Below are 17,694 nucleotides of genomic sequence, written 5' to 3'. Positions count from 1 at the left end.
ACCCTAAATGTAAACGTAACCCTAACCCTAACATCTAACCCTAACCCTAACCCTAACTCTAACTGTAACCCTAACCCAACCCTAACACTAAAGCAAATTCTAACCATAAAACTAACCGTAACTCTAAACCTAAACAAAACCCTAACCCTAAGCCTAACCCTAAAACTAATCATAATCCTAATGATAACCGTAACCCAAAGCCTAATCTTAATCCTCTCCCTAACACCTAACTCTTAACCCTAACTCAAACACTAAACCTAACGCTAACTGTAACCATAAACCTAACCTTAACCCTAACCCTAACTTCTAATCCTAAACCTAACCCTAAACCTAACCCTAACTCTAACCATAATCATTACCCTAAACCTAATATTAATCCCTAACCCTAACCCTTACCCTAAACCTACCCCTTAAACTAACCCTAAACCTGACTGTAATATCTATGCCTAAGCCTAACCCTAACCCTAGCACAACCCTAACCCTAACCATAACCATAACCCTAACCCATACCTCTAACCCTAACCCTAACACTAACCCTAATCCTAAGCTTAACCCTAACCCAAAACCTAAGCTTTAACGATAACCCTAACACTAAGCCTAACCATAAAATCTAAGCCTAAACCTAACCCTAACCCTAACACCAAACTCTAACACTAAACCAAACGCTAACTTCTAACCATACCCCTAACAGTAATTCAAACCCTAAAGCCTAACCCTAACCATAAAACTAGTCATAACCCTAAAACTAACCATAAACCTAACCTTAACCCTAACCGTAACTCTAACACTAACCATAACCATAACCCTAAGAGTATCCCTAAAACTTAACCACTAACCCTAATACTAAAACTAACCCCAAAACTAACAATAAACCTAAACCTAAACCTAACCCTAACAATAACCCTAAACCTAAACCAAATCATAACACTAACCGTAACCTGAAGCATAACAGTAAGCCTCTCCCTAACATCTAACCACTAAAGCTAACCATAACATTAACCCTAACCCTAACTGTAACCATCGTAACCCTACCCCTAACACTAACTTCTAATCTTACATACATTAACCCTAACTCTAAACATAATCCTAACCCTAAAATCTAACCCTAAACCTAACACTTACACTAACCCTAACCATCACCATAGCACAAAACCTAAACGTTAACACTAACACTAACCCTAACACTAACACGAACCTTTAACTCTTACTCTAACCATAACTGTAACGCTAACCTTGATGCTAATCCTAAACTTAACCTCTAACCCCAACCCTAACCCTAACACTAACCTATACGTAACCCTAACCCTAAACCTAACACTAAACCTAACTTCTAACCATAACACTAACCCTAAACCTCAACCCAACTCTAACCCTTACCATAACACTAACTCTAAACATAAACCAAAGCCTAACAGTAACCCTATCCCTAACCCTAACACCAACCCTAATCCTAACCCTAACGCTAACCCTAACCCTAAACCTAACCCTAACACTAACACCAACACTAACCCTAAACCTAAGCCTAACACTAACCACTAAACATAACCCTAACCAAAAGTGTAACCCTAACTCAAAACCTAAGCTTTAACCCTAACCCTTACACTCACCCTAACCATAACCTCTAAGCCTAATCCTAACACTACCTCTAATCCCAAACTTTAACACTAAACCTAACGCTAACCTCTAACCATAACCCTAACCCTAACCCTAATCATAACCCTAACCTTAACCTTAATCCTAAGCATAATCCTAACACTATCTGTAACCCTAAACCTAACCATAAACCTAACCCTAACTCTACAACCTTATCCCTAATGCCTAATTCCAAAACATAACCCTAACCCTAACCATAAAACTAACCATAAAACTAAAGCAAATGCTAACCCTAAACCTAACACTAACCCTAACCTAATCATAACCATAACCATAACCATAACACTAAGCCTAATGCTACCCCTACACCTAACACCTAATCCCTAAACCTAACCCTAACCCTATACCAAATCCTAATCAAAACACTAACCCTAACCCTAACCCTAACCCTAACACTAACATTAACACTAACTGTAACCATAAACGTAATGCTATCCCTAACCCTAACTTCTAATACTAACCCTAACCATAACCAAAACCATAACACTAAACCTAACATTAATCCCTAACCCTAAACCTAACCCTTAAACTAACCCTAAACCTGACTGTAATACCTAACCCTAAACCTAACCGTAACCCTAGCATAAGCCTAAAACTAACCTTAACCCTCACACTAAACCTAACCATAACACTAACCCATACATCTAACCAGAACCCTAACACTAACCCTAACTCTAATTCTAATCCTAAACTAAACCTAACCATAAAGCCTAGCCCTAACCCTAAAACTAATAGTAAACCTAAACCTAAAGGTAAACCTAACCCTAACCCTAACCGTAACTCTAACCCTAATCTTAACCATAACACTAATCATATCCCTAACACTTAACCCATAACCATAACCGTAAAACTAACCGTAAACCTAACCTTAACCTTAACCCTAACAATAACATTAAGCCTAACCCTAATCCTATCCCTATTAAGCGCAAAACTTAACCTTAAACGTAGTCCTAAAACTAACCGTAAAACTGACCCTAACCCTATCCCTAACACTAAACCTAACCCTAAACCTAATTGTAACCCTAACACAAACCGTAACGCAAAGCCTAACCCTAACCCTCTACCTACTACCTAACCCCTAAAACTAACTCTAACACTAACCCTAACCCTAACCATAATCATAACCCTAACCCTACCCCTAACACTAACTTCTTTTCCTAACCCTTCCCTAACCCTAAACTTAACACTAAACCTAAACGCTAACCCTAAACTTAACCCTAACCCTAAACTTAATCGTAACCCTAAAACAATCTGTGACCTGAAGCCTAACCCTAACCGTCTCCCTAACACCTAACCCCTAAACCTAACCCTAACACTAACCCTAACCCTAACCATAACCATAACCCTAACCCTACTCCTTACACTAAATTCTAATCATAACACTAACCCTAAAGCTAAATGTAACACTAACCCTAAACTCTAACCCTAAACCTAACCCTAACACTAACACTAACACGCACCCTAATTTTAACCATAACACTAATCCTATACCTAACACTTAACCCATAACCATAACCATAAAACTAACCGTAAACCTAACCTTAACCTTAACCCTAACAATAACATTAAGCCTAACCCTAATCCTATCCCTATTAAGCGCAAACCTTAACCTTAAACGTAGCCCTAAAACTAACCGTAAAACTAACCCTAACCCTATCCCTAACCCTAAACCTAACCCTAAACCTAATTGTAACCCTAACACAAACCGTAACCCAAAGCCCAACCCTAACCCTCTACCTACTACCTAACCCCTAACCCTAACCCTAACACTAACCCTAACCGTAATCATAACCCTAACCCTACCCCTAACACTAACTGCTTTTCCTAACACTAACCCTAACCCTAAACTTAACACTAAACCTAAACGCTAACCCTAAACTTAACCCTAACCCTAAACCTAATCGTAACCCTAAAACAATCCGTGACCTGAAGCCTAACCCTAATACTCTCCCTAACACCTAACCCCTAAACCTAACGCTAACACTAACCTAAACCCTAACCGTAACGATAACCCTAACCCTACTCCTTACACTAAATTCTAATCATAACACTAACCCTAAGGCTAAACGTAACACTAACCCTAAACTCTAACCCTAAACCTAACCCTAACACTAACACTCACCCTAAACTCTAACCCTAACACTAACCCTAACACTGACACTAACCTTTAATTCTAACCCTAACCCTAACACTAACACTAACGCTAACCGTAACCTTAACCTCTAAGCCTAACCCTAACACTAACACTAACCTATCCCTAACCCTAAACCTAAACCTAACACTAATCCTAACCTCTAACCATAACCATAACCCTAACCCTAAACATCAAACTAACCCTAACCCTAAGCATAACACTAACATTTTCCATAACCCTAAACCTAACCGTAAACCTAACCCTTACACTAACCCGAACCTAACCCTAACCCTAAAGCTATCCCTAACAACTAACCCCTAATCCTAACCCTAAACCAAACACTGAAACTAACCATAAACCTAAGCCTAAAACTAACCCAAACCATAACACTAAACCTAACCGTAACCCTAACACTAACCGTAACCCGAAGCCTAACCCTAACCCTCACCATAACAGCTAAAACATAACACTAACCATAACACTAACCCTAACCGTAACCATAACCCTACTCCTACCCCTAATCCTAAATTCTAATCCAAACCATAACTCTAACCGTAACACTAAACCAAACCCTAACACTCAACTGTAATCCTAAACCTAACTCTAACCCTAACCTTAACCCTAAAACTAACTTTAACCCTGACCGTAATACCTAACCATAACCCTAACCCTACCATAAGCCTAACTCTAACCCTACCATAAGCCTAACCCTAATGTTAAGTCTAACCCTAAATCTAACCCTAAATTCTAAGAATAAACCTAACACTAACCCTAATACTAACACAAACCCTAAACTTAACAACACTAACCCTAACCCTAACCCAAAACCTAAACCTAGCACTAAGACTCAGCATAACCCTAACCCAACACCTAACCTGAATCTCTAACCTTAACCCTAAAACTAACACTAACACTAACCCTGACCGTAATAACTAACCCTAACCCTAAACCTAAACCTAAACCTAACACTAACATAAGAGTAACCCATATATCTAACCCTAAACCTAAAGCTAACTCAAGCCCTAAACATAACCCATAAAAGTAAACCTAACACTAACCTCTAAACCTAACCCTAACCCTAACACTAACACTAAACCTAACTTCTAACCCTAACCCTAAACCTAAACCTAAACCTCAACCTAACACTAACACTTAACCTAACCCTAACCTAACCCTAACCCTAAACCTAACCTTAAGCCTAACCATAAAACTAAACATAAGCCTAACACTGAACCTAAATCTTACCCTAAACAGTTCCCTTAAACCTCACAATAAACATAACCCTAACCCTAAACCTAACTGTAAACTTAAGCCTAAACCTAATCATAACCCTAAACCTAAACATAACCCAAAGCCTAACCCTAACCCAGTCTCTAACACCTAAACAATAACACTAGCCCTAAACCTAGCCCTAACCCTAACCGTAACCATAACCCTAACCCTAACACTAAACCTAACCTTAACCGTAACCCTAAATTCTAATCATAACCTAAACTTAACCCTAACCCTAACCTGAAAGCCTAACCCTAACCCTAACACAAAACCTATCCCTAATCCTAACCCTAAACCTATCACTATCCCTAACCCTAACCCTAACCCTAAAATAACCCTAACACTAAACCTAAGCCTAACCCTAATGATAACTCAATCCCTAACACCTAACCCGTAACTCTAACCCTAATCTTAAAATATATCCTAACCATAACCCTATACGCTACCCTAAACCTAATCGTAATCCTAAACCTAACCGTAACCTGAAGCATAACCATAACCCTCTCCCTAACACCTAACCCCTAAAGCTAAACCTAAACCTAAAAGTAACCCTAACCCAAAATTTAAATCCTAACTCTAACCCTAACCCTAACGCTAAACCTAACCCTAAACCTAAACTCTAACCCTAAACCTACCCATAACACTAACACTAACCCTAAACTCTAAATCTAACCCTAAACATAACCCAAATCCTAACACTAACAATAACCCAAACCCTAACCTTAAACTCTTACCCTAACCCTAACCCTAACCTGAAATGTAACCCTAACCCTAACCCTCAACATAACCCTATCCCAAAACCTAACCTTAATCCCTAACCCTAACCCTAACCCTAAAACTAACCTTAACCCTGACCGCAATACCTAACACTAACCCTAATGTTGATCCTAACCCTAACATAAGCAAAACCCACACATCTAACCCTAAAACTAACACTAACTCAAGCCCTATACCTAACCCTAACACTACACCTAACACTAAGGACTAACTCTAACCCTAACCCTAACCATAACATTAACACTAACATTAAACGTAACTTCTAACGCTAACCCTAACCCTAACCCTGAACCTCAAACTAACCGTAACCCTTAACCTAACCCTAACCCTAACTCTAAACTTAACCCTAAACCTAACCATAACCTAAGCCTAAACCTAATCGTAACCCTAAACCTAATCATAATCCAAAGCGTAACCCTAAGGCTACCCCTAAACCGAGCCTTAACCGTAACCCTAACCCTAATTGTAACCCTAACCATAACCCTAAATTCTAATCATAAACCTTACCCTAACCATAACCCTAAAATTAACCGTAAACATAATCGTAACCCTAAACCTAACCGTAACCTGAAGTCTAACCATAACCAACTCCCTAACCCCTAACCCCTAACCCTAAACCTAAACCTAAACATAAACCTAAATTCTAATCCTAAACCTAACCCTAACATTAATGCTAAACCTAACCCTAAACATAAACTCTAAACCTAAACCTAACCATAACCCTAAACTTAACCCTAACCCTAAACTCTAACCCTAACCGTAAGCCTAACCCTAACTACAACATTATCACTAACACCTAATTCCTAAACCTAACCCTAACCCTATCCTAATCGTAACCCTCACCCTAAACCTAACCGTAACCCTAAAACTAACACTAAGCCTAACCCTAAACCTAATTATAATACTAAACCTAACTGTAAACCGAATCCTAACCATAACTCTAACTCTAACCCTAATCCTAACCCTAACACTAACACTAAATATTAACCCTAAACCTAACACTAACCCTAACCCTAACCCTAACACTAACACTAACACTAACAATAACACAAACAGTAACCTTTAACGTTAAACCTAACCATAAGCCTAATGCTAAAGATAACCCTAAACCTAACATTAACCTCTAACCCTAACCCTAACCTTAACACTAAGCTATCCGGAACCCTAACCCTAAACCCAACACTAAACCTAACTTCTAACCATAACCCTAACCCTAACCCTAAACCTCAACTAAAAATAAACATAACCATAACCATAATCCTAACACTAAAACAAAGCCTAACCATAACCCTATCCCTAACCCTGACCCTAAACCTAAAACTAACACTAATGCTAACACTAACCCTAAAGGTAAACCTAACTCTAACCCTAACACTAACCCTAACCTAACCCTAACACTAACCTCTAAACCTAACCCTAACCCTAACCATAACCCTAACCATAAACTTAAGCTTTAACCCTAACCCTAACATTAACCCTAACCATAACCTCTATGGCTAACCGTAACACTAATGCTAACCCCAAACTCTAACACTAAAATTGACGCTAACCTCTAAACATAACCCTAAGAGTAATCCTAACCCTAACAATAAACCTAACCCTAACCCTATCCCTAAACCTAGGCATAACCCCAACACTATCAGTAACCCTAAACCTAACCATAAACCTAAACCTAAAACTAACCCTAACACTAAACCTAACCCTATCCCTAAAGCCTTACCACTAACCCTAAACCTAAGCCTGAAACTAACCGTAAACCTAACCCTAACCATAACCCTAACCCTAAACCTAAACCTAATTCTAACCCTAAACTCTAACCCTAACCCTATCCCTAAAACTAACTTTAACCCTGACAGTAATACCTAACCCTAACCCTAACCCTACCATAAGGCTAAGCCTCATCCTAACCCTGAACATAATTCAAACACTAAATTCTAACGCTAAACCTAACCCTAACACTAACACTTACCCTAACCCTAAAATCTAACCTTAACCTAACCCTAAACCTAACCCTAAACCTAACCCTAACCCTCACCATAACCCTAACACAAAATCTAAAATTAATCCCTAAATCTAACCCTAAAACTAATCCTAACCCTGACCATAATACCTAACCCTAACCTGAACCCTAACCCTTAATTCTAATCATAAAACAAACCCTAAAAATAACACTAACCCTAAACCTAACCCTAACCCTAATATCTAACCCTAAGCCTAACCCTAACTCTAACACTAACCCTAACCCTAAACCAAACCCTAAACTCTAACCCGAAACCTAACCCTGTCCCAAAACCTAACCCTAAACCAATCGCTAAACAAAACCCTAAACCTAGACCACAACCTAACCCTAACCCTAACTATAATTCTAACTCTAACCCTAACACTAACACTAACCCTAAGACTAAACCAACTTCTAACCCTAACACTAAACCTAACCCTAAACCTAAACCTAAACCTAACCCTAACCCTAAACCTAACCCTAAACCTAATGGTAACACTAACACTAACCGTAACCCGAAGCCTAAACATAACCCTTTCCCTAACACCTAACCCCTAAACGAAACCCTAACCCTAACACTAACCTTAACCCTACCAGTAATCATAACCCTAACCATACCCCTAACCCTAACTTCTAATCCTAATCGTAACACTAACCTTAACCCTAACCATAAACATAATTCTAACCCTAAAGTCTAACCCTAACCCTAACCCTAAAACTAAATTTAACAATGACGGTAATACCTAACCCTAACCCTAACCCTACCATAAGGCTAAGCCTCATCCTAACCCTGAACGTAATTCTAACCCTAAATTCTAATGCTAAACCTAACCCTAACCCTAACACTAACACTAACACTAACACTAACACTTACCCTAACCCTAAAATCTAACCTTAACCCTAACCCTAAACCTAACCCTAACCCTCACCATAACCCTAACACAAAATCTAAAATTAATCCATAAACCTAACCCTAAAACTAATCCTAACCCTGACCATAATACCTAACCCTAACCTGAACCCTAACCCTTAATTCTAATCATAAAACTAACCCTAACACTAACCATAAACCTAACCCTAATATCTAACCCTAAACCTAACCCTAACTCTAACACTAAGCCTAACCCTAAACCAAACCCTAAACTCTAACTCTAAACCTAACCCTGACCCAAAACCTAACCCTAAACATATCCCTAAACCAAACCCTAAACCTAAACCACAACCTAACCCTAACCCTAACTATAATTCTAACTCTAACCCTAACACTAACCCTAAGACTAAACCAACTTCTAACCCTAACACTAAACCTAACTCTAAACGTAAACCTAACCTTAACCCTAAACCTAATGGTAACAACAACACTAACCATAACCTGAAGCCTAACCATAATCCTTTCCCTAACACCTAACCCATACACCAAACCCTAACCCTAACACTAACCTTAACCCTACCAGTAATCATAACCCTAACCATACACCTAACCCTAACTTCTAATCCTAATCCTAACACTAACCTTAAACCTAACCATAAACCTAATTCTAACCCTAAAGTCTAACCCTAACCGTAACCCTAAAACTAACTTTAACCCTGACCATAATACCTAACCCTAATCCTAACCCTACCATAAGCCTAAGCCTAATCCCAACCCTAAACGTAAGTCTAACCCTAAATTCTAATGCTAAACCTAACCCTAACCCTAAAACTAAAACTAACCCTAACCCTAACCCTAACACTAAACTCTAACCCTAACCGTAACCCTAAGAGTAAACCAAATTCTAACCCTAACACTAACCCTAACCCTAAACCTAACTCTAACCCTCACCCTAACCTTAACACTAACCCTAACCCTAACACGAAACCCTAACCCTAAACCTAACACTATTCCTAACAGTAAACCTAACCAAAAACCTAACACTAACCCTAAAAATAACCCTAACCCTATCCCTAAAACCTAACCAAAACCCTAACCCTAAACCTAACACTAACCCTAACAATAACAATAACATCTAATCCTAACCCTAACTGGAATCCTAACCCTAACCCTAACCATAATCATAACCCTCAATCTAACATTACTCCCCAAACCTAACCCTAACCCTACCCCCATAAACTAACCCTAACACTGAGGGTAATACCTAACCCTAACGCTAACCCTAACCCTAGCATAACCTTAACCCTAACCCTAATCCAAACCCTAACATTAACCCATACCTCTAACCGTAATACTGACCCTAACCCTAACACTAACCATAAAATCTAACACTAAACCTAACACTAAACCTATCCCTAACCCTAACCCAAACCTAACACTAAACCTAACTTCTAACCCTAACACTAACCCCTAAACCTAAAACTCAACCTAAACCTACACCTAACCATAAAACTAACACTCACACTAAATGTTAACCCTAAACATAACACTACCCTAAATCTAACACTAACCCTAAGCCTAACATAACACTAAACCTAATTCTAAACCTAACCCTTACCCTAATACTTATCGTAACTCTAAAACTAACACTAACCTCTAAACCTAAGCCTAACTCTAAAATAAACCTAACGACTAACCCTAATCCTAACCATTAACCTACCCTAACGCTAACCTTAACCCTAACCCTAAACCTAAGCTTTCAACATAACCATAACCTCAAGTCTAACCATAACCTCTAAGCATAACACTAACCCTAACCCTAACCCCAAATTCTATCACTAAACCTAACACTGAACTGTAACGATAACCCTGACCTTAACCCTAAAACTAACGCTAAAACTAACTCTAACTTAACCCTAACCCTAACCCTAAAACTACCCATAACCCTAACCGTAAACCTAACCCTAACCTTAACCCAAAGCCTAACACTATCCCTAACACGTAAACCCAAACCCTAACGATAAAACTAACCGTAAAATTTACCCTAAAACTAAGCCTAACACTAAACCAACTTCTAACCCTAACACTAACCCTAACCCTAACCCTAAAACTAAGCATTAACCATAGCCCTAACACTAACCCTAACCTCTAAGCCTAACCCTAAACCTAACCCATCCCCAAACTCTAACCCTAAACCTAACGCTAACCTCTAACCATGAACCTAAGACTAACACTAACCCTAAAGCAAAACCTAACCATGACCCTTAAACTAACCCTAACTCTAACCCTAACCCTATCCCTAACACTAACCCTAACCTCTTACACTAACCCTAACCCTAAACCTATCCCTAACCCTAACCCTAAAACTAACATTAAACCTAATTTCTAACCCTAACCATAAAACTAACCGTAAACCCTAACACTAAACGTAACCCACAGCCTAACCCTAACCCTCTCCCTAAAACCTAACCCCTAAACCTAACCCTAACACTAACCCTAACCATAACCATAACCATAACTCTACCCCTAACAGTAACTTCTTATCCTAACACTAACCCTAACTCTAAACCTAAACCTAACCCTAAACTCTAAACCTGAACCTAACCCTAATGCTAACACTAACCATTAACTCTAACCCTAACCATAACACTAACGATAACACTAACCCTAAACTTAACCTTAAACTCTAACCCTAACACTAACCCTAACACTAAAATATCCATAACCATAACCCTAAACCTAACAAGAAACTTACCTTCAAACCCTAACCCTAAACCTAACCCTAACATTAAACCTCAAACTAACCCTAACACTAACCATAACCCTAACCTTAACCCTAACCCTAAACCTCAACCCAACCCTAACACTAACACTAACCTAACCCTAAGACTAAACTCTAAACCTAACAACAACCCCAAAATCTAACATTAAAATTAATGCTAACCTCTAACATTAACCCTAACACTAATCCTAACCCTAAACCTAACCCTAACCCTAATGCTAAGCATAACACTAATGCTATCAGTAACACTAAACCTAACCGTAAACCTTAAGCTAACACTAACCCTATCCCTAACCCTAACCCTACCCATAAACCTAACACTAGCAATATGATTAACCCAAACACCTAACCCTATCCCTAACCCTAAACTTAACCCTAAACCAAATCCCTAACAGTAACTCTAACACTAATCTTGACCTTAAACCTAATGGTAACCCTAACCCTAACGTTAACCCTAACCCTAACAATAACACTGACCCTCTAACACTAACCCTTACCCTAACTCTAACACTAAACCTAAACTTAACCCTAACACTAACCCCTAACCATAACACTAAAATTAAAGCTAACCTCTAAACATGACCCTAACAGTAATTCTAACCCTAACAATAAACCTAACCCTAACCCTAACCCTAACCCTAAATCTAAACCTAAGCATAACCCCAAAACTATCAGTAACCCTAAACCTAACCATAAACCTAAACCTAAAACTAACCCTAACACTAAACCTAACCCTATCCCTAAAGCCTAACCGCTAACCCTAACCCTAAACCTAAGCCCGAAACTAACCGTAAACCTAACCCTAACCATAACCCTAACACTAACCCTAACCCTAACCCTAAACCTAATTCTAACCCTAAACTCTACCCCTAACCCAATCCCTAAAACTAACCTTAACCCTGACGGTAATACCTAACCCTAACCCTAACCCTACCATAAGGCTAAGCCTCATCGTAACCCTGAACGTAATTCAAACACTAAATTCTAACGCTAAACCTAACCCTAACACTAACACTTACACTAACCCTAAAATCTAACCTTAACCCTAACCCTAACCCTAAACCTAACAATAACCCTCACCATAACCCTAACACAAAATCTAAAATTAATCCCTAAACCTAACCCTAAAACTAATCCTAACCCTGACCATAATACCTAACCCTAACCTGAACCCTAACCCTTAATTCTAATCATAAAACAAACCCTAAAATTAACACTAACCCTAAACCTAACCCTAACCCTAATATCTAACCCTAAGCCTAACCCTAACTCTAACACTAACCCTAACCCTAAACCAAACCCTAAACTCTAACCCTAAACCTAACCCTGACCCGAAACCTAACCCTTAATTCTAATCATAAAACAAACCCTAAAAGTAACACTAACCCTAAACCTAACCCTAACCCTAATATCTAACCCTAACCCTTACCCTAACTCTAACACTAAACCTAAACTTAACCCTAACACTAACCCCTAACCCTAACACTAACAGTAACCCTAATCCTACCCTGAACCCTAAACCCTAACTGTAACCGTAAACCTAACCATACTCCTAAACCTAAACCTAATCCTAACCGAAATTCCTAAAGCTAACTGTAATGATAACCCTAACTGTAACCCTCAACATAACCCTAAACCTAACCTTAACACTAACCCTAAGGCTAACTCTAACCATAACCGTAACCCTTAACCCTTAACCGTGATCCCTAATCCTAACCCAAACCCTAACCATAAACCTTATCCTAAACTTAATTCTAACACAAACACTAACCTTTACCTTAAACCTAACACTAAACCTAAGCCTAACAATAACTGTATCCCATAACCCTAACCCCTAACCTTAACCCTAACAACTAACCATAAGCTCCTATCCTAATCCTAACCTTAACCCTAACCGTAAACTCTAACCCTAACCATAAAGCTAACCCTAACTCTAACACTAACCTCTAAACTGAACACTATCCCTAACCCAAACCCTAACCCTAAACCTATCCACGATCATAACACTAACCGTAACCATAATCATAACCCTAACACTAACCCTAAACCTGACCCCCAACACTAACCCTAACCAAAACCCTAAGGCTAATATAAACTCTAAACTGAACCTCTAAACCTAACCTTAACCCTAAACCAACCATAAACCTAAAAATAACCCTAACCCTAAACCTAAGCGTAACCCTATCCCTAACCCTCTAACCCTAACACTAACCCTAACACTAACCCTAAACCTAGCTGTAAACCTAACCGTAATGCTAACCCTAACCGTAACCCTAACACGAACACGAACTATAAACATAACCCTAAGCCCTAAAACCTAACCCCAATGTTAACCATGACCCAAACCCTAACTTCTAACCCTAACGCTAAACTTAACACAAACCCTAACCATAACCCTAACCCTAACCATAACCCTAACCTTTAACGATAAACCTAACCCTAACCCTAACCCTAACCGTAAACCATAACCCTTACCCTAATCCACTAACCCTAACCCTAACTCTATCTTTAACACTAACCCTAAGCCTAACACTAATCCCCAGCCCTAACACTAAACCTAACACAAATTATAAACCTAACCATAAAACCTAAACGTAACACTAACCCAGACCCTAACCTTAAACCTAAACCTAACCCTATCCCTAATGCTAACCCAAAGCCTAATCCTAACACTAACTCTAACAATAACCCTAACCATAACCCTAAACCTAACCCTAGCCCTAACCTAACACTAACTCTATCCCTAACTATAAACCTAACCCTAAACCTAACCCTAACAATAAAACTAACCATAAACCTAACCCTAATCATAACCCTAAGCCTAACCCTAATCCTATCCCTAACACTTAACACCTAACCCTAATGCTAAAACTAACCCTACAACTAACTGTAAATGTAACCCTAAACCTAACCCTAACCGTAATCATAACACACACCATAAACCACTAACCCTAACCCTAACTCTATCTCTAATGCTAACCCTAAGACTAACACTAACCCCCTTCCCTAACACTAAACCTAACACTAATTCTAACCCTAACCCTAAAAGTTAAGTTAACACTAATCCGGACCCTAACCTTAAACCTAAACCTAAACCTAACCCTATCCCTAACCCTAACCCTAACCCTAACCCTAACCCTAACCATAACAATAACCCTAACCCAAACCCTAATCCTAACCTAACACTAACTCTATCCCTAACTATAAACCTAACCCTAAACCTAACCCTAAACATAAAACTAACCATAAACCTATCCCTAACCATAACCCTAACCCTAAACCTAAGCCTAACCCTAATCCTATCCCTAACACTTAACACCTAACCCTAACTCTAAACCTAACCCTACACCTAACTGTGAACCTAACCCTAACACTAACCATAACCTTAACCCTAAACCTAGCCCTAAACCTAATCGTAAGCCTAACACTAAACGTAACCCGTAGCCCAATACTAACCCTCTCCCTAAAGCCTAACCCTAACAGTAACCCTAACCCTAACAGTAAATATAATCCTAACCCTACCCCAACACTAACTTATTATCCTAACACTAACCCTAACCCTAAACCTAACCCTAACCCTAAACTCAAAACCTAGACCTAAGCCTAACAAGAACCCTAACCCTCACTCTAGCACTAATCCTAAACTCTAAGACTAACAATAACCCTAACACTAACACTAACTTTAATTCTATCCCTAACACTAACCCTAATGCTAACACTAACCTATCCGTAACCCTAACCCTAAATCGAAAACTAAACCTAACTTCAAACCCTAACCCTAAACTTCAACCTAACCCTTACACTAACCATAACCCTAACCCTAACTCTAACCATAACCCAAAGCCTAAACGTAACCCTATCCCTAACCCTAACCCTAACCCTTAAACTAAACATAAATCTAACCCTAACACTAAAGATAAACCTAACTCTAACCATAATCCTAACCCTAACCTAACCCTAACAATACCCTCTAAACTTAACCCTAGACCTAACCATAACACTAACCCTAAACCTAAGCTTTAACCCTAACCCTAACACTAACACTAACTATAACCTGTAAGCCTAAACACAACCCTAACGCTAACCCCAAATTCTATCACTAAAATTAACGCTAACCTCTATCCATAACCCTAACACTAATCCTAACCCTAACCCTAAACCTAACCCTAACCCTAAGCATAACCCTAACACTATCCATATCCTTAAACCTAACTGTAAACCTAACGCTAACACTAACCCTAAACCTAACCCTAACACTATCTCTAACACCTAACACCTAAACCTAACTCTGAAACTAACCGAAAAACCTAACCCTAAACATAACCCTAAACATAATTGTAACGCTAACACTAACGGTAACCCGAAGCCTAAACATAACCCTCTTCCGAACACCTAACACCAAACCCTAACCCTAACACTAACCCTAAACCTACCAGTAATCATAACCCTAACTCTACCCATAACCTAAACTTCTAATCCTAATACTAACACTAACCCTAACCCTAACCCTAAACAAACTCAAACACTAAACTCTAACCCTAAACCTAACTCTAACCCTAACCCTAACCCTAAAACTAACTTTAACCCTGACCATAATACCTAACCCTAATCCTACCATAAGCCTAAGCCTAGTCATAACCCTAAACGTAATTCTAACCTTAAATTCTAAAGTTAAACCTAACCGTAATCCTAACACGAACACTAACCCTAAGCCTAACCCTAAACTCTAACCCTAACCCTAGCCCTAACCCAAAATATAACCCTAACCCTCAACCAAACCCTAACACAAACCTAACTTAATCCCTAGCCCTAACCCTGACACTAACACTAAAACTAAGCCTAACTCTAAGCCTAAAACAACACTAACTCTAATATCTAACCCTAAACCTAACATTAACCCTAACCCTAAACCTAATGCTAAATTCTAATCCTAACCCTAAACCTGACTTGAAACCTAAACCTAACACTAACCCTAACCCTAACCCTAAACCTAAACCTCAACCTAACCCTAACCCTAATAATAACACTGACCATAACCCTAAACCATAACCCTAAGCCTAACCCGAAGCCTATCCTTAACCGTAACGCTAAGCCTAAACCTAACACTATCCCTAACCCTAAACTTACCCTAACACTAATCTTAAGCATAACGCTAACGCTAAATCTATCCCTAACAACTAACACCTAACCATAGCCTTAACCCTAACTGTACAACAAACCCTAACCATAACCCTCAACCTAAAGCTAATCGTAACCCTAAAACTAACTGTAACCCAAAGCCTAATCATAACTGTCTCCCTAACAACTAAACCCTAACCTGAACACAAAACCTAACCCTAACACTAAAACTAACACAAACCTCTAACCCTAACCCTAATCCTAAACCTAACCCTAACCCTAACCATAACACTAATCCTAAACCTAACTTCTAACCCTAAGCCTAAACATAAACCTAAACCACGACCTAACCCTAACCCTTAACCTAACCCTAAACCAAACCTAACCCTAACTTTAAAACTAACCGTAAACCTAACCCTAAACCTAACCCTTACCCTAAACAGTACCCCTAAAACTAATGCTAAACATAACCCTAACTATAAACCTAAACCTTACCCTAAACCTAACCGTAACCTTAAGCCTAAACCTAATTGTAACCCTAAACCAAAACAAAACCCAAAGCCTAACACTAACCCTCTCCGTAACACCTAACACCTAACCTAGTGCTAACATTAACATTAACACTAACCCTAAACCTAACCCTAACCATAAGCATAACACTAACCCTAACACTAACCCTAACCCTAAATCTAAGTTTTAACACTAACCCTAACCCTAAGTCTAACCGTAACACTAACCCTAACACTAATATCTAACCGTAACCCTAACTCTAACTCTAACTCTAATCCTAACCCTAACCCTAACCCTAACACTAAACCAACTTCTATCCCTAACACTAACCCTAAATCTAACCCTAACCCTAACATTAAAACTAACCCTAACCCTAATCCTAAACCCTAACCCTAAACCTAACACTATTCCTAACCATAAAGCTAACCGAAAACCTAACCCTAACCCTAATCTTAATCCTATCCCTAACACCTAACCCCAAACCTAACGCTAAACCTAACCCAAAAGCTAACACTAATCCTAACCTTAACCATAACTTCTAATCCTAAACCTAACCCGAATCCTAACCCTAACCATAC

Source organism: Cavia porcellus, unplaced genomic scaffold (assembly GCF_034190915.1).
Source record: "Cavia porcellus strain 051 isolate PalLab524CR breed Dunkin Hartley unplaced genomic scaffold, mCavPor4.1 scaffold_39, whole genome shotgun sequence".
Classification (NCBI taxonomy): Eukaryota; Metazoa; Chordata; class Mammalia; order Rodentia; family Caviidae; genus Cavia; species Cavia porcellus.
The sequence above is the reverse complement of the archived record's forward strand: the minus strand, read 5'-3'. Positions refer to the sequence as shown.